The following is a 26,665-nucleotide window of genomic DNA, read 5'->3' as shown; positions in this document are numbered from 1 at the left end:
GTAGATGCTCACAATCATCTATTGAGTGGAACACAGGGCCCCCAATGAAGGAGCTAGAGAAAGTACCCATGGAGCTAAAGGGGTCTGCAACCCTATAGGAGGAATAACAATATGAACTAACCAGTACCACCAGAGCTCGTGTCTTTAGCTGCATATGTAGCAGAAGATGGCCTAGTAAGTCATCAATGGGAGGAGAGGCCCTTGGTCTTGCAAAGATTATATGCCCCAGTACAGGGGAATGCCAGGGCCAGGAAGTGGGAGTGGATGGGTTGGGGAGCAGGGGCGGGGAGGGTATAGGGGACTTTTGGAGAGGAAACTAGGAAAGGGGATAGCATTTGAAATGTAAATGAAGAAAATATCTAATAAAAATTAACATTAATAAAAAAAAGAACTAGAGTATGGTGACACTGAGGGCAGGTGAGCCAAGATGGAGAATAGCCATTAAAAATGTACCTGGACAACATTATGAACTAACCAGTACCCCGGAGCTCTTGTCTCTAGCTGCATATGTATCAAAAGATGGCCTAGTCAGCCATCACTGGAAAGAGAGGCCCATTGGACATGCAAACTTTATATGCCCCAGTACAGGGGAATGCCAGGGCCAAAAAAATGGGAATGGGTGGGTAGGGAAGTAGGGGGGAGGATATGGGGGGCTTTTGGGATAGCATTGGAAATGTAATTGAGGAAAAGATGTAATAAAAAAAAATGTACCTGGAACTCCCAATGGTAGTTTAGACCCAGGAAGGTGGCCCAAACTGACATAGGACCTGGGCTGTTCCAAGTCTTGATCAGACAAGCTTCTTTTTACAATGGGTAGCAATGCAGAATTATACACTTGATCAACGGTCTGAGAAAGGAAAAACAAACCTGAGTCCTCAGCCTTAAATGTAACATTTATCAGTGACTTCCCCCAACTCCCAGTACACACTCACAAAGGGTTCAAGTAATGTTGTGGAAGAAGGGGTGGAAAGAATACAAGAGCAGGAGCGAGTGGTCTAAAATGCTGTCTTTTAGCTGTAACATGACTACCACTTTCATGAACTTACAGCAGCTATCTGTACCTGCACACACTTTAGCATGGATGGGAGATGCTCTCCACGTCCCATGGCTTACTAGGGAACTATTGACAGTTGATAGCTTTTAGCCCAGTGATTCTCAACCTTCCTAATGCTGCAACCCTTTAACACAGTTCCTCATGTTGTGGTGACCCACAACCACAAAATTATATTCATTGCTACTTTATAACTGCAATTTTGCTAGTGTTCTCAATAGTAATGTAAATATCTGTGGGTTTTGATGATCTTAGGTGAGTCCTGTGGAAGTCATTCTACTTCCAAAGGGTTTGTGACCCACAGGTGGAGAACCACTGCTCTAAAGGAAGAAAATCATTGTTTTTTGAAAGTGTGGCCATTGGGAGGTTTTCTGTATTCCAATAGATGGCCCCAAGCCTGAGCACATATGGAAAACACTATATTTAGTATGGCATAAAAAAAAGGCATGAAGTTTTGAGGGGGCATATTGGAGAAGAAAAACGGGGAGTTGGAGGAAACAAATAGAGTTAGATATGAACATGGTTCATTGCAAACATTTATGAAAGTCTCAATAAGAAAAATAAGAAAAAAGTCATCTAAAGGTTTTTAATTTTAAAAGTTAAAAAAATGCATCCTAAGTTCTAATGAGTGAGTAAATAACTCAGAGTCAGAGGCTCAGCTAAGTGTGCTCTCAGCCCTTCACACTGAGTAGAATTGGAAAGTGGCACAAAACCCATAAAAACCCTGCCCATAAAGATGGTAGAGAAGAAGAGTTTAAATTGATTAGAAATATATTTGACATGTGAGTACTTGCTGTCAGGTTGATAGGCAATGATCAACCAGCTACTCAAAGAATCTGCTTTGAGCCCCTGTTAATGTACACTGACTTGAGTTGGAAGCAAATATATATTTCTAACCAGATGGAGAGAGAGCAAATGTTGGGCAGAGATGAGGGCAATTCACTCCAACTGAACTGATAAAAAGTTTTGGATTGAACAAAGACTCTGGAATCTGGAGTCTCTTTCTTGTCATAACTTGATGGACCAGCATGAAATATATTGAACTGAGCTTATTTTGGATACTTCTCAGTTATGTAACATAGATGACCACTCTCCTCCCCAAACTGGATTTATAGTCTTCTCTCTAACTCCTCTTTCCAAATTACAGCTTCCATAAGGCTTAAGTCTTCCCTTTTATAACATATAAAAGGGGAAGTTTTATAATAATAACAACAGGCTGAGGGCAAAATGGGCTACATGGTCTGAAACTGTCTCAAAAAAATTTAAAAAAAAACAAAAGCTGATATAGGGGCTGAAGAGATATCTCAGTTGGCGAGGTTATTTTCCTCATAAGCACGAGTGCCTGTGTTTGAACCCCAGCACTCAGGTAACAAGGTGGGTGTGGCTTCCTACACTTGTTACCTCAGTGACATGAGAGGTGGAGACCACTGGGCATTTCTGGTGTCAGACTTGCAGGAGAGAGAGGAGAGCATAGCTTCCAGGTACAGGAAGGGATCCTGCCTCAAGTTAATAAGATGGGAAGTGATAGCAGATGACACTCAAAGCCCTCCCCTGTCATCCCACACACAATTTTATGCATAGACCACTTGTACATAGACCACATTTACAGATATACATAAATATACAATAAATAAATAATTTGAGGCTTTAATATTATACGTTCACGGACTAAATTCTTGAGGTTAAAGCTGTTCTTTCAGAAGCAACAGGAAAGAAGAGATACATACAGCTGTCCTAAATCCATCCAGACCTTACATCTAATCAGTATGCATTGTTCATGTGCACTGAGCCCCAGCTTCTGTGTCTGTCAATCAAGAGCATCTGTGATTTGATCTTAACTTCTCCACCTACACCTGTCTCCAACTTTCAGTTTTCCTTGAGTTCTCTGTGTTCTTTCCAGGTTCTCTAATTTGACTTTACTGTTCCATCCAGGTAAAGGTAATTTTTTTTTTTGCCTTTTTCTCTTCTTGTGGTAATTCACTAACTTTCAAGGCTTAGTGCAATGTCAACTTCTCCCTGAGGAGGCCTTCCTTGAGAGCAGGGTATAGACACTGATGAACTCTGTTCAAGCTAGAGGAGATGCTTAGGAAATGTTTGTGCCCATTCTGTTTACTAACTGTTCCTCATCATCAAGGAATTATTCACCTTCCTCTGCTCCCATTGCAGTTTGCTTGTTCTTGGGTCAAGGGAGACTTTTATCATTAGCCAGGACAGAAGAGACAGATATTTCTAGGTTGACCTTAATTCCAACCCTTAAATTATCTATCATGGTGTATATTACTTTTCTCACTGCAGTAACAAAATTCATGGCAGATGCTACTTAAGGAAGAGTTTAGTTTTACCCATGGTTTAAGAAATACATCTTTCTTTCATAATGGAAAGGCATGGAGATGCAAGTATGAGACAGTAGTCACATTCTACCTAAAGTCAGGAAGCATAGAGAAATGAAGGTCAGTACTCAGTTTGCCTTCTTCACCTGCCTTTTTACTCAGTCTTGGACCCATCACATAGGATGGTACAACCTACATTAATAGTGAGCACTCCATCCTCAGTTAATCTTCTCTATAAATATCCATCCATACATACCCAGTCAAGTTGCCACCACAAATAGATACACTAGTATTTGTTTCACACTATTGTTGTACTATAGATACAGATACTTCCAATCTTGAATACTCGCTAGACACAGTTAGAAAACAGGTGAGTACCTGTCTATGTAGCTCTGTGGTAGAGCACTTGGCTAGTATAGGTAAGACCCTAGATTCGATCCTAAGCACAACAAAATTTAATTGATTAAATCAATTTTTAAAATAAAAATAAGCAAAGCACCACAAGCAGACAAACAAACAAGAGAAGGAATGTGGAGGTCTGAAAAACAAAGCAGAAGCCATGGAGGGTTGCTGCTTACTGACGTCCTCCTCATGGCTTGTTCAGCTTCCTTTGCTGAACATAGAATCACCTGCTTACATGTAGTAATATCCAAATTGGCAGTCAATTAATCAAGAAAATGACCCACAGGTCCACCTGATGGAGGTATTTTCTCAATTGAGACCCTGTCTTCCAAGATAAGTCGAGGCTTGTGTCAAGTTGACAAAAATGAAGCAGCAAAAATGGATTTATCTTAGGAAGGGAAGGGAGGGTGTTATTGAGGAAGACAAGAGGACAAGGGATAAAGAACACCAGGGGCTTTCTTTTGCTTACTTAAAATACATTTATAATGTATGGGTATATTTATATACCTATATAAACAATTTGAATGAAGTTACAACATTTATGGTGATAATGCTCCACTTAAAAAGCCATAGAAGTCTAATAAAACCTTTGGTGCCATACATGGGAAGCCTCCCTTTGAGTTGTTAATTGGAGGAGTCCATGAGACTTCAAAAATACTACAGGCTATTATTCTTGCCCTTGATTTCTTCATAATACTTAAAGATAGTTCTGAAGATGCCACACACCCTGGATAGGATTTGGAGGAATCGAACAGGAATTACCTAGGAGCTCCCTTTCTTAGGAATATCTCTCATATAATTGGAAATTGCTGTGAAAGCTGTCAAGGAAGAGACTCAATCAATAGTCCTACCTGGCTGTAAAGCCTATGAACCACAATAATGACCAACATGGTAGATTATCCCTGTGGTTGCAATAATGATATTTATATTTGGGGGGGTAAACAACAGATATCTAGTTGGAATGAAATGTACTCTACAGGAGTGATATTGTAAACCTAGCTAAGTACCACTAGGTAGTGAGATCATTGATCTTAGAGGAAAACCTACTAATGCCACTTTCATCAACCAGTATAATTTGCAACTGCAATCCAAATACTAATTGTATCCACAGACATGTGCATTTCTCACACCTTATCAAAAAAACATCATTTGTAGTACACATAGACCATCACAGAAACACACAACTCTCAGAATGCAGAGAACAACTGTTTGTTGAGTGCCCATCCCAAATGTTACATCTATAACACAACTCCTATGCTAATGCTGAGAAAAAAAAATCAAAGAAAAGCATACAGGAAGAGATCCAGGAATTCTGCAGGAGTCTAAAATCTTCTAGATATGATAAGAATGCTGTATCTATGAAATCTTAACATAGTTCTATATGACAAGTAGCTCAAACAAGTTCTATATGACAATACCCCAGTGTTTATGGGTGAGATCTCACAAGGTCCCACTCCTAGATGTAGGCTTAGATTTTTTTAAACCTACTTTTAATAAAGTTCTCAAATGCTTTGTCTCCCCTTGCTAGCCCACATCCAAAGGTAGGGGAGAAAAGATGGTAAATAGGACAAGGGGATATGGACCTATTTAGAAGTAGTTCTTGGAGGTGATTCCAATCTCCTTTTGTCAGGATATGAGCAGTTCAGACCAGTAGTGTCAGGACACCAAACAGGAATCAGCAGCAGCAGCCTGATCCAGCAGAAACCATTAGGCCTCCATGGAATAGGCTCAAGTCAGCAGGAGCAACCAGAACCAGCAGGAGAAGTTCTCTGCCTTGCCTCTCTCAATGAAGCAAAGATCAGCAAGACAAAGATGTGAACCAACAAAACATTGCATTGCTATACAAGCGCACCATCCCTATCTGTTGAGTCCTATTTATACTTTCTCCAAACATCACGTGTCCTCCCACATACAGGACTTGCCTGAACAAAAGACCACATGAGTCTGTCTTAGCAAAATGGCATGTGAGTCTGTATCACCTGACATATGCATCTCAGACTTCCACTTCTCCTAGATGAATAGCTGCAAGCAAGCAATGGCTGCCAAGAGAAAGAGATTCAGTTTTCTCCAGAGATAAGATGCATGCTCTCAAACTTTCGGTCCTAAATTCATATACATATGAGCAACACTAAATGGACTCATCAGGCTTTATTTGTACATATGCATACATATGTATATGGGTGTGTGTATAGCAATAATAATTAAAGAAATGGTCATAAAGTTGAAATGAAGTGGAGGGTACATAGAAACGGTTGGAGGGTAGAAAATGTGGGGTGAAATAATGTAAACAGAGAGCCAGGCTGTGGTGGCACATGCCTTTAATCCCAGCACTTGGGAGGCAGAGACAGGCAGATTTCTGAGTTCGAGGTCAGCCTGGTCTACAAAGTGAGTTCCAGGACAGCCTGGGCTATACAGAGAAACCCTGTCTCGAAAGAACAAACAAACAAACAAATAAAACAACAACAAAAAACAAAAACAAATAATGTAAACAGGGTATTTATGCATGAAATTCTAAATAAAATAAATGTTTTTAAAAAGAGGACCTCCTTAATTTTTGTTTGCCTACATTAGCATTTGAAAGTGCCTTGTTCATCCCTGTTGGTATTAGGTGTTCTGTGTGTTTCTCTTTGGAGAAGGGGGACTTACATTTGTTGAAAAAACTTGGTATATGTTTTTCTATCTTTGATCATTGAAGAGCTCAGCATTCTTGCTATATAATTATATTCTAATTGTATGTGTTCCTTTGCAAATTATTTCTTCCAGTTCTTTTCCCATTTTTCTTTTGTGACTAATGTTTACTCATCTTTAAATGGTGAAATAAATTAATAAATTTTCATTTTTATAAAAGGGAGAAAAGACTATAAAATTGACCTAAGAGAGAAAAGGCATTTTTTACAAATATTACTCTCTGTATAAGCAAGGCTTTTCTCTCTTGTTTAGTACAGCCAAAGATCAGGTAGAACATTAACAGTGAGATGACATGCCAGTTGGCAGTCTATTGTCTCTCATAAGGGCCAGTGGGATGCGGAATTTCCATCTCCACCCACAGCAACCAGCAACTTAATACAAGGAGATATAATCTAGTAATTCTCTCTCTCTCTCTCTCTCTCTCTCTCTCTCTCTCTCTCTCTCTCTCTCTCTCACACACACACACACACACACACACACAGAGAGAGAGAGAGAGAGAGAGAGAGAGAGAGAGAGAGAGAGAGAGAGAGAGCATCTCCTTTATAGCCTTTGCTGGATTTGAACTCAGTATGTAGATCAGGCTAGGCTAGAACCCACAGCAATCTATCTTTCCCTTCCTACTGAGTGCTAGGATTAAAGGTGTACGCTGCCATACTTGGCATGGCAATGTGAATTTGCAGGACTGGTATTAGTAGGACACAGGAGAAAGAGTGAGCCCCACCACCTTGATCTGTATACTCCACACGAGGAAGGCAACTGTCTGCTAAAATGAAAAATTAAACCTCAACATATTATTCCAGCTACCCAGGTTACATTTTAAAAGTGACTTGTCAGAACTAGGTTAATCACAACTTGAATGAAGAAAGGCAATATGCAGCTGTTAATGTGCAGATAACAGAGTTGCTAGAAGTATCTGACAAGAATTTTAAAACAACATTGTAAAATACACTTAAATGAGCAGTTACGAATAGTCTTGAAACAACTGAAATAGAAAAAAAATCTTGGTAATGAGATAGAAGATGAAATAATAACCACATTAAATTCTTAAGATTACAAAATCCAAAGAGCAAAGTTTTAAAAGATGCAGTGGGTATATTTAATGGGTGAATAGAGGGAATAAAGGAAACAATCAGTACATTCGAGGGCAACGCAAGAGTAACCACCAAATCTGAACAATGGAAAGAAAGCCACTGAGGAAGGAACAGAGGCTCAAGGACATGTTGAGCATTCAGAAGCAATAAGAAAGTCTAACATTCTCAAGGAAGAACAAATCAATGCTTCAATGACATAAAACTAAAAGTAAGGAAGAAATCTTATTACTTACAGTGCTGGGTTTGGGTCAGTTCTATCTACTGTAATACTATAAATGAGAGAAATAATAATTTTTCAATATTCCAGAGTCTAGGATACCTGAGATAGATGGGTCATCATGAAGAGGTTCTAGGGAGGCTTCTTTGACTTTTAACATGGTTATCTTTCTTCTGTATCCTCTCATGGTAACAAGAGAAGGCAAGGTTTCTGCTGCCCCTTATATTCATGAAAACTCCACTGTTGGCACTCTAATTACCTTGGTGAGACTCTACCCCTTGATACTGGGGATTAAGTATCAACATATTAATTGGGGCATGGATATTCAGTCTGTAGTAAAGTCAAGCTATTTGAACACTGGCATTCAACTCTTCAGAAAGCATAGAAACCTAGATGATTGACACACCATTTTTTAAGCATTAAAACAAACAGAATGGTTAACACAGAATTTTATATATTCAAAAACTGAGAACACACTCTAATAAAATAAAATCAAGAGATCATGTTATGAGCACACCTAACCTAAACATGGCTAAAAGAAATTCTCTGTACTGAAAATAAATGAGAAATCAGGAGTAGAGGGCAACTGAGAGTAACATGTAAAGTGATATGCAAGTCTCTGAACTTTTCTATTCTATATTGATGATGAAAGCTAAGGTTATGATCTAGTAGGGGTAGAATTTGTAATACATAGATATGTTTAAGATAGCTGCAGTATGAAAGGACAGAGAGTAGAGAAAGATAAATAGGGTCAAGCTATCTCCATCGTACTGAAACTGGGAAAGCTTAACCCCAGCAAACTGCACTACAACAGCATATCTGCGTGCTATAAGGCCTCAGAAACCACTACAACACCATAGAGACAAATATCGTGAAGAAATTATGCTACAAAATGGAATTGTAAGAACACAGATATTGGCAAAATGAATTGAGAAACATGACCCAACTAATTGTTGTCTAAAAGAAATATATTTCAGCATAACAATATAAGCAAGATTGTTCGGCAGGTAAAGGTACTTGCTACCAAACCTGAAGTGTTGAGTTTGATCTCTGAGTCCTACATGGCATTCTCTCAGCTGTCCTTTGATTTCCACATGCATGTGCATGCACACACATGCTCTCTGTCTCTCTCTGTCTCTGTCTCTGTCTCTCTCTCTCACACACACATACACACACACAAACACACACACAGAGTCAAGTTAAAATGAAAAAAAAATGGAAATGCAATATCAGGCAAACATTTGTCAAAGTAAAATGGGAGTGACTGTTAATATCAGATAAAGTAGACTTCAGAGCAAAGAAAATTACTGGAGACAAAAAAATTAATAAAAGGATCAATATACCAAAAAATACATGTAGCTTAAACGTGAAAAACTAAATAATACATTGCAAAGTATGTGAAGCAAAATGATATTTAGTTTCACAAAGAGAAGTAGACAAATCCACAATTATGGTTGGAGACCTTAACACTACCATGCTATCATCTAACAAGTTCTAATTGGCATTTATATAACACTTCACTTAGCAACAGCAGAAGAGGCACCCTCTTCAAGTACTTACAGAACATTCACCATAATAGATCCTATCCTGAGACAAAAGACAAACCTCATCACATTCAAAATAAAATAATTGAAATTATATAGAACGTATTCTGTGAACTGTGACCACAAAGGATAAAGGAAAAATACAAATACATGAAAATGAAGCCATGGCTAAAGCAGTCAGGAGAAGGCGATTTGAGCCACTCAGTGAATATACTGCAAAGAAGAGATGGTTTCACTTCAATTCTGGGGTCAGAGATTCAAGTTCCTGCTGGATAAACATAACAAAGCAAGATGGGAGAAATAATAAAGCAGAGAAATCAATAAAATTAAATTTAAAAACAAGACAAAAATCAACAAAACAAGAAGCTTGTTTTCTGGAAAGATCAATAAAAGGTGACAAATGTCTAACTACTGACAGAGAAAAATCAGTGAGAATATATCATTAACAAACATCAAGAATGATACAAAGAACAATAAAGAGAAACTCTGAACATTTCTATATGCAAAACTTTAACAATTTAGAGAAAATGGGCAAGTTCTTGAAAAACGAAAACTTAAAAGAAACTGTTCAATAAAAATTAAATACTTTTTATGTCCAAGTGACTGAATTCATGGTTTAAAATGCTCTGAGAAAAACATATCTAGACCCAGATAGTTTAAGTGAGGCATGCTATCAAAGGCAGAAGACTAATTAAGAGCAATTTAACATAGTCTTTTCCAGAAAACAGAAGGGGAAAAAATCTTTGCAAACCCATTTAATGAGCCAATTCTATTGGCTGCCAAAGCTGCAAAGACAGTACAAACAAAAAGAGATCTATGCTTCAGTAGTTCTCAGAAATACAAACGTCCTTTAAAAACATGTTAGCAATAGAATTAAACAATATGTAACATTGTTGATACATCATGACTGACTGAAGTTTACTTCAATTGTGTGAATCTGGTTCACTTTTGCCAGTCAGTGTAATAATTGGTTTAGCAATATTCCAAGGTAGAAAGATAATAGTGATCAATGCAAAAATTCATGTGTCAAAGTCCAAAAGTTCTTTCTGATTTTCAAGAGTCTTTAAGAAAGTATGTCAGCTTTTCTAACTTTCTGGGCTAATATCCACTTATCAATGAATACATATTGTGTGAGTTCTTTTGTGATTGGGTTACCTCACTCAAGATGATGCCCTCTAGGTCCATCCATTTGCCTAGGAATTTCATAAATTCATTCTTTTTAATAGCTGAGTAGTACTCCATTGTATAAATGTACCACATTTTCTGTATCCATTCCTCTGTTGAGGGGCATCTGTGTTCTTTCCAGCTTCTGGCTATTATAAATAAGGCTGCTGTGAACATAGTGGAACATGTGTCTTTCTTACTAGTTGGAACATCTTCTGGATATATGCCCAGGAGAGGTATTGCGGGATCCTCCGGTAGTGCTATGTCCAATTTTCTGAGGAACTACCAGACTGATTTCCAGAGTGGTTGTACAAGCTTGCAATCCCACCAGCAATGGAAGAGTGTTCCTCTTTCTCCACATCCTTAGCAGCATCTGCTGTCACCAAGATACAAGATACAAAGCACATGAAACTCAAGAAGAACGAATACCAAAGTGTGGACACTTTGCCCCTGCTTAGAATTGGGAACAAAACACCCATGGAAGGAGTTACAGAGACAAAGTTTGGAGCTGAGACAAAAGAATGGACCATCTAGAGACTACCATATCCGGGAATCCATCCCATAATCAGCCGCCAAACACAGACACCATTGCATACACTAGCAAGATTTTGCTGAAAGGACCCTAGTAAAGCTGTCTCTTGTGAGACTATGCTGGGGCCTAGCAAACACAGAAGTGGATGCTCACAGTCAGCTATTGGATGGATCACAGGGCCCCCAATGGAGGAGCTAGAGAAAGTATCCAAAGAGCTAAAGGGATCTGCAACCCTATAGGTGGAACAACATGATGAACTAACCAGTACCCCCCAGATCTCGTGTCTCTAGCTGCATATGTATCAGAAGATGGCCTAGCTGGCCATCAGTGGAAAGAGAGGCCCATTGGTCATGCAAAATTTATATGCCTCAGTACAGGGGAACGCCAGGGCCAAGAAGTGGAAGTAGGTGGGTAGGGGAGTGGGGCAGAGGGTATGGGGGACTTTGGGGATAGCATTGGAAATGTAATGAGAAAAATACCTAATTAAAAAATTTTTAAAAAAGAAAGTATGTCGGGCGGGTTAGGGGAGTGGTGGTAGAAAGATATTGGAGAGAACTGACTCTCACAAGTTATCCTTTGACATCCACACTTGTGCCCTAGTATAATATATACATACACATATATATAACATATACATACACAAAATAAATAATATAAAAAAGAAAATAAACTCTTCCCAAGAATACAGCTCAATCAATAAACTGTTTGTAGCATAGTGGTTCACAGCCCACACATAGAAAGTCAGGTTTGGTGGCATGCACTTGTAATCCCAGTCCCTGCAGCTCACTGACAAGTGAGTCTAGGGTAATTGGCAATTCCCAGGTCTCAGTGAAAGGACCTGTCTACAAAAACAGACATAGCTCCTTTGGTTGTCCAAGGTTGTCCTCTGGTATCCACACATGAGTATATACATGTACACCTAATCACAGTTACATGTATATGAATACACACATACATACACAAAAATAGATGAGGTGATTCATAGAAAACTAAACACTTTTTGCTCATAACATATAATGTTAAGAAGATGGAAAACATGATATAAACTTAAAGAAAAAATTATGGAGTACATACCTAGTAAATGAGTTATATAGATTATACAAAAACAAAATTTAAAAACATAAAACGAGGAAAGAGTCTAAGAAGTTTGTACTAAATTATTCTTAGAAAATAAATCTAGATGCAAGAATCCACAAAATTATTTCACACAAAAAACCAATAACCTCAAACTGTAAACAAGCAGGCATTCTTTAGTGTGTAAATAGTTAAAACACTATTGTACATGTATGCCATAGCTTACCACTCAGCAGTAATCACAACAAAACTAATGACACAAGCAACAACCCAGATAAAGTTCAAGTGCATTGTACTTCATGCAAAATGATAACCAACTTGCTTGCAACTTCAGAGTGAAAGCTGTACGCAAAAATGACAATGAAAAATAACAGATTATTGGGTGTCAACGGTGTGTGTGTGTGTGTGTGTGTGTGTGTGTGTGTGTGTGTGTGTGTGTTGGAACAGCTTTGAATCTTGATTATGGAGATAGTTGTAGGATCTACACATGTGATCAAATGACACACAATATACAGGTTGTATCAGTGCCCATTTCCTAGTTTTGATACTGTCCTTTAGTTACACAAAATGTAAAAGTTTGGGGGAAACTGTATAAAGAATAAGGAGACCTTTATGTAGTTTAATTAGCCTTTTCCTATGAATTTATAGTTATTCCAGTATTAATTATAAAAATGTAAACAGAAAGCTCTGAGGTTTCCTGTAGTAGAAACAATGGAACTTTGGCTAGCCAGTCCTCAATGTGAAGCTTGTCTTGATTGCTTACTTGATTTGTGTGAGTTAGAGCAAGTTGCCTTGTTTCTGTAATCCTTCATTCCCTGTAGTAATAATAGGGTCAATTCTACATGGTTTGTGGTAAAAATCTATTGAGGCAATAGATTTTTAAATGCTTGGTTCACAATTAATGTTCAATGATATGTGCATCTACATAGTGGCATGTATTATTATGAGTTGCTATTTATTTCATTTATCTTATTATGCAAGTAAATGGATGCCTGGGCCACCTCTTACCATCAGGTAAACAGCATCTCACGTGGAGTTAATGTCCATCATTTGGCAATGTGCCTTGTTCTAGGGGAAATGGCTTAGCGCTGCACCATGGCAAATTCAACAGGGACCTGGTGTCCAGGTATTGTTCAGCATGGCTACTTTATTGCATAACCTGTTTAGTGTGTCTTCATTTATTTTGTGTCAAGGCTAAGTATATTACAAAAAAGAATTTTGCATAGCTCACAGTTTGGGAGGTAGAGACGGATAACTGGATATAGAAAAATGCAAAGGCCTCCTGCTCTTTCATAACATAAGGGACAGACGGCATCATGTGTGAGAGTGACAATCAGTCACATGTGGAAGCGAAAAAATACCAGGGATAAACATGTAACAATTTGTTCTCACAGAACCCACTTATATGAAATGGGACATTAATCTCTTCCAAGGATAGTGTCACTGTGACCTAATTACCTCCAATTAGACCGCACCTTTTAAAGGTTCCACCTGTTCAAAAACACTTGCACCCTGGGAAGCACACCTCAATATGTGTTTTACTAGGGGTAAATCATATTCAAACCATAGCTCTATGAAATAGCTTCTATGTTGAACACTGAGGAGTTCTGTAGCAGAGGCCTGAGATATGGATGCAGTTTGACATTAAACATCTACTTGAGCATGTCCCCTCAGAATCTGTGCCTGTGACTTGATTGAATCATTAATCATGGCAGGGCGTTAAATTGCTAGTGTGGGAAATGTGCAGTGATAACAGATGCCATCAGAGTGTTTTCATGAAAGATGGTTGGAAGTTGAAAACCACCCCACTGTTTGATTGCTCATCATATGTTTCTTCCATCCCACTTTGCACCAAAATACAACTTGACTCAAAAGTCTTTTAGTTAGCTTTGCAGATTCTCTCCACTGAGATTCCAACTTGTCTTCATTCCTCTGCTATTTCTCTTCTTGTACACTGTCTATCTTCCACAAGTCTTCATCCAGCTGGCTCCATCACCCAACTGGTTTTCCCATTCCCATGATGCGCTGCCAATGCCTGACCCTATCCCTTCTTGTAGGTTCTTCCTTACTAGGTCTCCTGTCCTTAGCATTTGATTGGAATTTGAAACAAGCTGTGTTTATGGATGTTGTTTCCTTCTACCTTGCCCACTAGGCTTCTGAGTTACTCTGCACTTATTGGTTTCTCAGTAAATGTTTTGAGTCAGTGCTCAATGCCCATAGCCTGAGCCCTGTCAGCAGGCAACTATGCTTGCAGTATCCTGGGACACTTATGTTGTAGAAGATACTTTCCAATCAACATGAAGGCAGGGAAAAATCTTGAGAGTGTGAACCTTGTCATTGGTTGGCAACTACCCAGCATGCCTCTGGCCAGGGGGTAGCTGGGCAACCCTTGGCTCACAGACAACCATTGAATGAGCCTCATAAAAGGGTCTGTGTCTATAGGCCTGACACATCTGGGCCGGGTGCTTGCAAAGCCCGTTGATATGCTGGATGGCACAGGCAGTTTCCTGTGCACTGTTATGGACAAAGGCCTATCCCACCCCCACTTCTTTCAAGCTTCAGTCCAAGTCACAAATATTCTGTCTGGCTGCTGTGCCCAAGAAGCAGTAGATTCTCTAAATCTAGATTCTCTCTTTGGAGCACATTTATCAAGGCCAGGTTCTCATGCCATTTCTCTGATTTATTCTATAAGCCCTTTTTACTTCTGTTTTAATATTTTGCTGTTGAAATATAGACTAACATGATATAGAGTAGTAAAACTTATCTTTTCTAAAACTGTATTACCATCTGCATACCTACAATAAGCTATCACTACTTAGTTGTGAAAGATTTACTACTGTCCCCTATAATTGATCAGGAACAGTTCAAGCTATCCACTCTCTGCACTTTCACTCAACATAGTACTGCAAGGCCCTAAACACTTTGATACACCAAGAAAGGGAAATAAAATACATAGTGATTGGAGAGAGAGAGGGGGAGAGAGAGAGAGAGAGAGAGAGAGGGAAGGAAGGAAGGAAGGAAGGAAGGAAGGAAGGAAGGAAGGAAGGAAGGAAGGAAGGAAGGAAGGAAGGAAGGAAGGAAGGAAGAAAAGAAAGTCCTTAGATGAATATGACATGACTCTCTATATACAAGATCCCCACAAATCATCTAACTATCCAAGCATTAATAAGTGAATTCAACACAAGAAATGATTGATCACATTTCTGTACACCAGCAATACATATAGGAAAGCTACAGTTTATGCCTCAATCCCATTTATAACTCTGCCAGTAAATATGAAACACTTTTTACCTTTAAAAAGAGAACATGTATTATTGCCAAAGTTACAAAACGTTACTGTAAGAAATTCAAGTATTTTCTTAAATGGAGAGAAATGCTATCCTGGTTAGTTTTGACTCTCAATTTGATATAACCTAGTGTTACCTGGGAAGGGGGACCCCAACTGAAGAACTGCTTTGATGACTTGTGGCCATGCCTGTTGTGGTTGTCTTGATTAATGACGGATACAGGAGAATTCAGCCCACTGTTATTATCGCCATCTCTACATAACTGGATAAACTCTGTGAAAGAAACATAGGTAAGAGGCCATAGAAATGGCTCAGCAATTAAGAGCACTGACTGTTCTTTTAGAGGATACAAGTTTGCTCAAAACCATTTGTAACTCCAATATCAGACATATCTGATAACCTATCCTGGCCTCTACACTGCATGCATGTGGTGCGCACATACATGCAAGAAAAACACATATAAAACAAAATGAGTGAATTTTTTTAAAGGAAAGAAAGAAAAAGAAAGGAAGGAAGGAAGGAAGGAAGGAAGGAAGGAAGGAAGAAGCAAATAAGCAGCATTCTTTAATTGTTTCTAATTCAGTTCCTGCTTGAGCTCCTGTCCAGCTTCCCTCAAAGACAGAATGTGATTGCATGTATACGATGAAATAAACCTTTACCTCTCTAACCCAATCACAAAAGAAGTCACTTGATATGCACTCACTGATAACTGGATATTAGCCCAGAAACCTAGAATACCCAAGATACAACTTCCAAAACACATGAAAATCAAGAAGGGAGACCAACACGTGGATACTTCATTCCTCCCTAGAATAGGGAATAAAATATCTATGAAAGGAGTTACAAAGACAAAGTTTGGAGCTGAGACGAAAGGATGGGCCATCTAGAGACTGCCATATAGGGGAATCCATCCCATAATCAGCCTCCAAACACTGACACCACTGTATACAGTAGCAAGATTTTGCTGAAAGAACCCTGATATAGGTGTCTCATGTGAGGCTATTCCAGTGCCTGACAAATATAGAAGTGGATGCTCACAGTCATCTATTGGATGGAACACAGGGCCCCCAATGGAGGAGCTAGAGAAATTACCCAAGGAGCTGAGGAGATCTGCAACCCTATAGGTGGAACAACAATATGAACTAACCAGTGCCCCTCAGAGCTCTTGTCTTTAGCTGCATATGTATCAGAAGATGGCCTAGTTGGCCATCAGTGGAAAGAGAGGCCCCTTGGTATTGCAAACTTTATCTGCCCCAGTACAGGGGAACGCCAGCGCCAAGAATTGGGAGTGAGTGGTAGGGGAACATGGCGGGGGGAGGGTATAGGGGACTTTTGGGATAGCATTTGAAATGTAAATGAAGAAAATATCTAATAAAAAAATTAAAAAAAAACCTTTACCTCTCCAAGTTGCTTTTGGTTATGGCATTTATCATAGAGACAGTATGAAACCAGAAGACATGCCATGCCCCACTCAATGAAAAGTTAAGAAAAAGCCTTGAATTCTCAATGAATGGATATGAACTTTTAACAGGATTTTTATCAAAACACCAGCAAGAGCTTTGAGACATCATGAAGAGCACAGAAACAACAGAACCAAGAGTTTGACAAAAGTACAAAGTAACCAAACATATGAAAGAAAGCCCTTTCAACAAAGGGTGTTGCAGGAAATTAATATTGATAGAAATCTAAAGGGTTTTATCTTTTGCATTTTGAACAAACATTTATTACAGAGAACATGTACCATCTTGTACAGATATCTAACATCATATCATTCTATTAGCATATACCATTTCTACGTGCTTTTTTTTTTGTCATTTTGTGAGTTTCACACATGTGCTGCGTTGGGTTATATTCAACCCTACATTCTATAATCATTTTCCTGATAACCCTCTTCTTTCTAACTTGTTTGCCAATTGTTAAACGAAGACACCCTCTCTTGTCACAACCAGGAATGGATAAGAACCAGGGCTATATTCTCAATCCCAGACGGAATGATGAAGGGTCAGTCTTGTACATGTAGGTTTCTGTACCTGCTCTGTGCCTATGTTTCAGTCACCATGTCATATGTGTTTGGAAGCATTTTACATCACTCATCCCCAACATCAGATTCTCAATGATCTGTGTTTTATGAATGAGTTAAAATAATTGTTAAATATGGTGACCCATGTCTAGAATTCTGACACTTGGAAAGTTACGGTTGAAAAACTGAAAGTTCAATTCTAGGTGAGGGTATGTGATAATATTTTCTCTCTCTCTCTCAATTATTTTATTTATTTACATTTAAGTCATTGCCGCCCTTCCTGGTCTCCCCATCCACAGTTCCTCCTCCCATTCCTCCTTCTCCTTGCCTCTGAGAGGGTGCTCCTAGTTAACCGCACCCACCAGGCATTCCCCTTCCCTGGAGCCTCAAGTCTCTCCAGGATTAGGCATGTCTTCTCCCACTGAGGCCAGACCAGTCAGTCCTCTGCTGTATATGAGCTGGAGGCATCAGACCAACCTTTGTATGCCGCCAAGTTGGTGGCTCAGTCTCTGGGAGCTCCCACAGGTTTGGGTTGTTTGAGACTTCTGGTCTTCTTATGGGTTTACCCTCCCTTTCAGCTTCTTCAATTTTCCCCCTAATTTAACCATAGAGGTTCCTGACTTCAGTCCAATGGTTGGTCAGCTGCTGGTAGGTACGCTCAGAAGACATCCATGCTAGGCTCCTGTCATACATGTCCTTTTATGTCTGGGTTACCTCAATCAGGATATTTTCTAGCTCCATCCATTTGCCATTTCTTAGGTGTAAGCATCTGCTTCTGTCTCAGTCAGCTGCGTGTAGGGTCTCTTGGAGGAAGGCCATGCTAAGCTCCTGTTTGTAAGCACAATACAGCATCAGTAATAGTGTCAGGCCTTGAAGCCTCTCTTGAGCTGGGTCTCAATTTGGACCAGTCACTGGACCTCCTTTCCCTCAGACTCTCCTCCAATTTCGTCCCTGCAGTTCTTTTAGACAGCAACAATTTTGGGTCAGAGTTTTTGACTGTGGGATGGCAGCCCCATCCCTCCACTTGATGCACTGTCTTTCTACTGGAGGTGGTCTCTACAAGTTCCCTCTCCCCACTGTTAGACATTTCATCTAAGGTCCCTCCCTTTGATTCCTGAGAGTCTTTCACATCCTAGGTGTCTGGTACATTCTGGAGGGTCCCCCCGTCTCCTACCTCCTGAGGTAGTATATTTTTATTTATTCTGATGGCCCTTGGGGCTTCACTCCTGGTCCTCCCAATACTTGGTCATGTTCCCCCTTCCCTTCCCTGTCCCCTCCCCCACCAAGATCCCTCCCTCCCTTCCTCTGCCCTCTTTTTTCTTCTCCTTCCCAAGTGGGATTGAGGCATCCTCACTTGGGCCCTTTGGCTTGTTAACCTTCTTGAGTTCTGTGGATTGTGTCCTGGATATTCCATGCTTTTTGGCTAATATACACTTATTGGTGAGTACATATCATGCATACAGCAATCTCACTAAAATCTAAAGTTTTTATAGGAATTAACTTTAAGTAAATCATGAAATTAAATGTAAAAATATAAAACTCTTAGCCATCAAGAAACGCAAAGTTTAGCCTTAATGGTATATTATTACTTGAGTATCATAATGATTGAATTTTTTTAAAAGAAAAGAAACAACACTTAATCTTGGCAAGGATATGGAAAAACTGGACAGTGAAAGCAGCAATTGCTTGTGAAATTGATGTAGTTGGATAGAAACTGATATAAATGCTTCCTCCCGCCAAAAAAAAAAAAAAAAAAAAAAAAACCCACCAAGGTAGAAAAGTTGGCCTCTCTGTTGTTGTGATAAACATCGTGACCAAAAGCAACCTGCATTTAAAGGGACTTACCTGACTTATACTTCCATGTCTTACTCCACCATCCAGGGAAACCATGACAGGAGCTCAAGATAGGAACCTGAAGGCAGGAAGTAATAGATAGTTAGATAGATAGATAGATAGATAGATAGATAGATAGATAGATAGATAGATCAGCCCATATACATATATAAATACACACACATATACACATACATATACATGTAACCCAGGTTTAGCTACCTAGAGTTGGTATCTTCTATAGTATGTTAGGCCTTCCTATATCAATTAACAATCAAGAAAATGCCCCACAGACATGCCCAGAGTGCAATCTGATGGAGGCAATTCCTGATTTGAAGCCTCTTCCTGGCTGTGCTAAGTTGACAATTGACACTATGATACCACTACATCCAGCTCAACCACCCACTGCTGGGCATATAACCCTAATTCAATATGCCACAGAGATACTTGCACAGCCATTCCTATTGTAGCACTATGCACAGTAGATAAGTTATGGAATCACCCACCTTATCAACCTATCCAAGAGGAATAAAGAACACAGAATGCATAATGAAAACAGGATGGACACACACACACACACACACACACACAAGGTTGATTGGAAGAAATGACCCAAAGGAAAAAATGTTTTCTTTCCTGTGAAATACATTTGCACATAAACATATAATATATATGACAAGAAAGCAGGTCTATTTGTAGGAAGGGAAGTGAGGGGTAGAAGGATAGGGGAGGAAATGAGGCCTGCATATAAACAAAGTACAATGATACAATATGTATGATAATGTCATGTTGGTTACTTTAGCTCTAACTTAAAAATTAATAATATAGAAAAACATATGCAGTTTATATATACCAAAAAACATCCAACTGAACAATTACAATCCTGGATATTTATCTTAAAGAGGTGAAAACATCTGTTTACAGAAAGATCTACTCATGAATGTTCACAGGAACTTTATTTGTAATGGCCCAAATTCTGAAATCAGCCAAGGTAATCTTCAGTGAGAATGAACAATGGATTAAGCAATCAGTGTTATAAAAATATCGTGAATGACTACGAAGCAACAAAATGAAGCAAATTACCGGGACACATAATTTGCATTCATCCACAGAGAATAATACTGATTGAAAAGGCCAATTTTGAGACTTGAGAGATGGATCAGTCAATAAACTGTTTTCCATGCATGCATGCATGAGGACCTAAGTTTAAAACTACAGCCCCCACATAAAAAGCCAGGTGTGGTAGCACACATTCAAAACCACAGAACCAAGGAGGCAGAAACAGGCAGATCCCTGGAGCACACCAGAGAGTCAGTATACTTAAATCAGTGAGTCCCAGATTCAATAAAAGTCTGTCTTAAAAATGTAAGGTGGACAGCGATTGAGGGAGACATCCGATGTCAACCCCTGGCCTCTGCACATATATCCACAACACAAATGTGCACACACAGAAACACACAAAACACCATAGACACATGCAAGAAAAAAAACAAGCTTTAACAATTTCATTACCTTTATTTTAGGTGTGTTTGTGCACATGGCACATGGTGGCATGTATGTGGAAGTCAGAGGACAGTTTGTGGGAGTCATCTCTCTCCTTCCACCATTTCAGTCATAGAGATTGAACTTGGGCCATCAGGCTTGGTGTTCAGTGCCTTTACCTGCTGAGCTTTCACGCTGGTCCCACAAGATGCCAATCATGGTTGTCCAGATATCTATCTGCTCTGGTTAATTTCTCCCTGTCACTCTCTCCCCTTCCTCCCTCTCCTTTTCCCTCTCCCTCCCTCTCTTCCTCTGTCTCTGTCTCTGTCTCTGTCTGTCTGTCTCTCTCTCTCTCTCTTTTCCCCTCTCCTTCTTCCTCTCCCTTACCCTGTGTCTGTAGGGCTGTGTGTCTGGGAGCAATTAGTATGGGCTTGGTAGACTGAATGAATATCAGAAGGCATCCCATGGTCACATAGGGCCCCAACAGAATAAAAACATGAAGACATGTTTCCTTTAGTTTCCCCGATTGCTTGAGTTAGTGTAATCCTTTGCTCCAGCTTTCCTGGTTTTCAGGTGTTGAGATCACAACTTGAAATCTGAGCACATCACCCTCTGGCTCTTAAGACTTTGAAGTTCACTATTAGCTTTTATTGGTTCTCCTCCTTACAGATGGAATATTGTGAGACTCTGCTTATGTTATTGTGGACTATTATTTAGATTTTTATTTCTATGATGAAATATCCAACAAAACTAAGAGAGGGAAAGCGATATTTTGGCTCATACTTTCAGAGGATTCAGTCCATAATTACCTAGATCAACATTTCTGGGCCAACGTCAGCAGGAGAGTGAACAGAAACTATTCACAGCATAGTCAACAGAGAGCAGAAAGGCTAGTATAACCTTTAATGGAATATCCCCGCCTGCCCTACTTTCTTAGATAAGCCCTACTTCTTAAAATTTCCACAGCCCCACAAAATAGTGAAGCTAACAGGGGGCAAAGCTTTCAGTATCTGAGGGATATACCTGATTCACACCACAGCAATAAGTCAATGCCTTAAAGTGTTATGCATTCCTCTCTGTCTGTTTGTCTGTCTGCCTGTCTGCCTGTTTGTCTTTCTTTCTCTCCCTGTTTCTCTGTCTCTGTCTGTGTGTGTTCTCTCACTAGACAATAATTTAGACATAAAATCTTATATGTACACAATATCTGGACCATACTGGCTCTGTCTTTCTGAAGAATGCACAGAAACAAATATACCTAAAGTGAGGTAAGAGTAAGGTTAGTGAGCTATAGAATGATTTATTATTTCATTGAAATTATACAATGGTGATGTTCTACTTCTCTGAGTTTTCTTCAGTTATTTGCAAGAAGCACTTCCATACTAAGAAATCTGCCACCACCAACTATTTGGTGGCCCCAAGGTACAGTTTGTATATGAATATAACTTAAAATACTTCATTCTCTCCTTTTATATGAATATAACGTAATATAACTTTGTATATGAATATACCTTAAAATACTTCATTCTCTCCTTTTATTTGCAGCATTAGAGATCAAACTTGGGGTTTTGGACATACTAAGCAATTAATATACCCCTGATCTTAACTTAAAATATGATCTTAATTAATATACCCCCTGGTTTTAATGAGGCAAAATCCCAGTATAGTGCCCAGGGCAGCCTGGAAATTAGTATCCCAAATGCTGGAATTACAAGTGAATGATCATAATCAGCCCCCTTCTTTCCTTTTGTTTACAAGTTTTAAAAGAAATTGGTTCTTTACCATTTTCCAAATAGGAGGACCAATGATGTGTGTGTGTGTATGCTTGCATGAGTTCGTGCATGCATGTGTGCATGCCTCTGCATGCCTCTCTCTCTCTCTCTCTCTCTCTCTCTCTCTCTCTCTCTCTCTCTCTCTCTCTCTCTGTGTGTGTGTGTGTGTGTGTGTGTGTGTGTGTGTGTGTTTGTAAGGAATAGATAAGGATACTATTCCCTAAATAGTATTATGAGGGAGTCACAGTTGTAAATATATCTGGTGTCTCCAATATTTTAATTTTTCTTTTTGATACTCTATGTTTCACATGTTTGGCCTATTGAAGCTTACAAAGGTAACTTCCTGAGACTTTTGCAATAGCCCTGGTAGCTCTGAACAGTTTCCTTGCTTTCTGGTATGAGAAAAAGTTCCTGAGTTATCTGGAATATTTCCTGCTTGGATTCGGGAATTGACATCTTCAGGGGCTCCTTTGACAATTTTGTTTAGAAATCAATATCTTGTCACCACATGTATCATTGCCAATGGTTTTGCTACTTTTCCTAGGACTTTCTGAGATGGAATAGGAGGTATTTTTAAAAATAACTTATCAAATCATAATACTTTCCACTCAAATTTAGGCTTACAGGCTTTTGAATTTAGTCTCCTTCATTAACTAAAATTGGCACATGAGCTGATTTATCCCACAACACACGCATGACAGTCTCAGACTAACACACTCAACATTCTATAAACAATATGATTTACTGAAAACATTTCAACATTTTTTTGTAGTTCTTTTCTCCTTACGATAAACCCAACTAAGGGTGCTTAGACAAATTACTATTTTAAAGTCACTTGAAATAGTTCTTTACACAGTTTCATGTTACTTTTACTTCTTGTTTTCATTTTAGTTTCTGCAATTAGAAGCTTCTTTTATGTATAAAAATATGTGTCATAATTATATGAAAGATTGGCTTAGCTTCTGCCAGTCCCTAAATGCTAATGTCCTCTTAAAATAGATCTGTTGGGGCTTTGAGGCTTTGCAGACGCTGTCATTGCCTGCTGCTGCTTGCTGCAGCCATGGTCAACCCCGGTTTTCTTCAACATCATGGCCAATGGTGAGCCCTTGGGCTATATCTACTTTGAGTTGTTTGCAGGCAAAGTTTCAAAGACAGCAGAAAACTTTCATGCTCTGAGCACTGGAGTAATAGGGTTTGGCTCTAAGGGTTCTTCCTTTTACAGAATTGTTCCAGGACTGGTGTGCCACGGTGGTGACTTCACACACCATGAAGTCACTGGCTTCAGATGCACCTAAGGAGAGAAATTTGAGGATGAGAACTTCATCCTGAAGCTCTCCTGACATCTTGTCCATGGCAAATGCTGAACAAAACACAAATGGTTTCCAGTTATTTATCTGCACTGTCAAGACTGAATGAATGGATGGCAAGCATGTGGCCTTTGGGAAGGTGAAAGAAGGCATCAACATTGTGGAAGCCATAGAGTGTTTTGGGGCCAGGAACGGCAAGACCAGGAAGAAGATCACCATTTCCGACTGTGGACAACTCTAATTTCTTTTGACTTGTGGGCAGTTTACCCATCAAACCCTTCCTTCTGTAGCTAAGGAGAGCATCCCTACCCCATCTGCTCACAATGTCCTGTAATCTCTGCTCTCACTGAAATTCTTTGGGTTCCATATTTTCTTCATTCCCCTCTAAGTCTAGATGGATTGCAAAGTTATGTCTATGGTTATGAATAAAAACTAAATAAGAAAATTCAATCTGTTGAAATCTTAGCCCTCAAGCTAAGAGTTTCACCATCCTGACTTAATAACTTGCTTTGTGGTACCCGTTCCTGGTGCTTGAGCATTTTGATGGAGATTGCATTGAATGAGGATTGCCTTTAGTAGGATAGCCATTTTTACTATGTTAATTCTGCTAACCCATCAGCATGGGAGATCTCTCCTCAACATAAAACCAGGTACACTGAATCTAATAGAAGAGAAAGTGGGAAAGAGCCATGAATTCATTGGCACAGGGAGAAATTTCCTAAACAGAACTCCAATGGCTCATGCTATAAGATCAAGAATTGATAAATGGGACCTCATGAACCTGGAAAGCTTCTGTAAGGCAAAGGACATAGTCAATAAGACAAATCGGCAACCTACAGATTGGGGAAAAAACTTCACTAACCCCACACCCGATAGAGGGCTAATATCCAAAATATATAAAGAACTCAAGAAGTTAATCACCAAAAAACCAAACAACCCAATCAAAAAATGGGGTAGAGAACTAAACTAAGAATTCACAACTAAGGAACCTCGAATGGCTGAGAAGCACCAAACGAAATGTTCAAAGTCCTTAGTGATCAGAGAAATGAAAGCTATACTTTCAAGGCTGGGCATACATGATCATATGTTTGGGTTTTTTTTTAAGTCATAGTTTTTCCTATTATTATCCACAATTATATGAAGAGATAAAAGTAACTATTTATATCCCAGAAGTATGGGTCTTGGGTTTGTTTTGTTCCATACACTCAAACAGGAAGCCATGGAGCAGTCTCATGGAGCATGAATCCAATGCTCTGGTTCTAGCTCTATCCCCAAGAAAAGAACAACACAGTTCAGGAGAATAAAAAGCTATAAGGGATCTAGGATCTAGAAGGAAGGAAAAGGTTTCCAGGGTCTCCATGGTTGCTCGGCAGAGGCTTCTGGAATGAACTCCTCTTCTAGGGCCTTGCATTTTTTCAACATAAAAAATACCAGAGAGGGAAAAATTTCAGGCTAGCTGGGGGTCTGTCACAGATTCTTTGTTCTTTGTCTGGGAGTGATGTGGGCAGGCTGGCATAGGGACAAGCCATCTGTAAGTTCTCCAGGACACATATTTTCTCTAGCCACTTCAATGGTTAAATTCAGCTGGTCAACCCTAAAACCATAAAAGTCATTATTTATCCTGAAAAATATTCTTTCCACTCCTAGGGGGATTGTCCATGTAGGTGTGTGTGGAGCTGTAGTCAGGCAAATTAAAATATGCAAATGAAAAATGCAAATGAAAAAGCTAGGCATTGCTCACCACAGTGTTCTCAGGGTTTTCTTGAATAGCAACAAATTAAAGAAATGCTATGCAATCAAAGTTTATATCAAGCCTTAAGAAAGAAAATCTCCATTATCTCTAAATATACAGCAATGTGTTTCAATGTGTGCCTCTGTGTCTTGAAATCGTGCATGGCTCAGTGAACCATGCACACACTGCACATTGGCTTTCCTCAGGATGGGATGGCAGAAGAGTTTCTGCTTTTCTACCCTTTTTCTAATGTAATTAACAGATGACAATTAACAGAGAAATGCAATTTGCACCACAAACCCTTCTGGCCCAGATTTGGTCCCAATTTTTCCCCTGTGCAACTCAGCTTTCAAATTCCCAGGTTTTCAGCAATCCAATTGGAGGGGGAGGCCAGATTCCTCTCTACATGGCCAGTGCTAGGTAGAAGTAGGTGTAAATATAACTCTGTAAACATAGGAGCTGTTCATTCTCCTTCCTAAAACCACTGGACTTCTTTGAGTAGAAATTGATGAGCTGGTCCCACTGGATACAGAATACATGTCTCATAACATACATGTCACTCTTCTTTTATAATTATATTTTTAGAATTTCATATATTAGTACTGTCATTTACATAATTTCCAACCCAAATCTCCAACTTCCCATTTCTCAAGTGTCACTGCAAATCCCTCTCAAGTTCATGACCTCTTCTATTATAATAATAATAATTAGTGTACACACCCATATACCTCATATACACACAAGGAAATGTGTGGGCCCACTTATCTTACTTATATGTATATTGTTTAAGACTGACCACTTTGGTTTTGTATCAGTGCCCTTGTCCTTGGAAAAGACTGATTGTTTCTCACTCAGAAGCCATTGACTGAACTTAGCTCTTCATCTAGGAATTTGACCTTGTGAGATTTTCCTTAGCCTCATTTGCATGTCAACCCATGGTGTTGTCATGATGCAGGCCTCATTTAGGCAACCATGTTGTTGAGATTTCATGGGTGAGACATCCTTAGCTCAGTAAAGAGTCCGATCTGCTTGTTTCCCTTGAGCTCTACATTTTCTTTGACCACCTGGTCTTTCCTGTTAGAAGTACAGCAGCTGTTTTGACTAGGGCTTGGAGGATGAGCAGTGGAGCTTTCAGTGCTGTG

Source organism: Mus caroli, unplaced genomic scaffold, assembly GCF_978045245.1.
Source record: "Mus caroli unplaced genomic scaffold, Mus_caroli_1 scaffold_5, whole genome shotgun sequence".
NCBI lineage: Eukaryota > Metazoa > Chordata > Mammalia > Rodentia > Muridae > Mus > Mus caroli.
Note: the sequence above shows the minus strand (reverse complement) of the source record.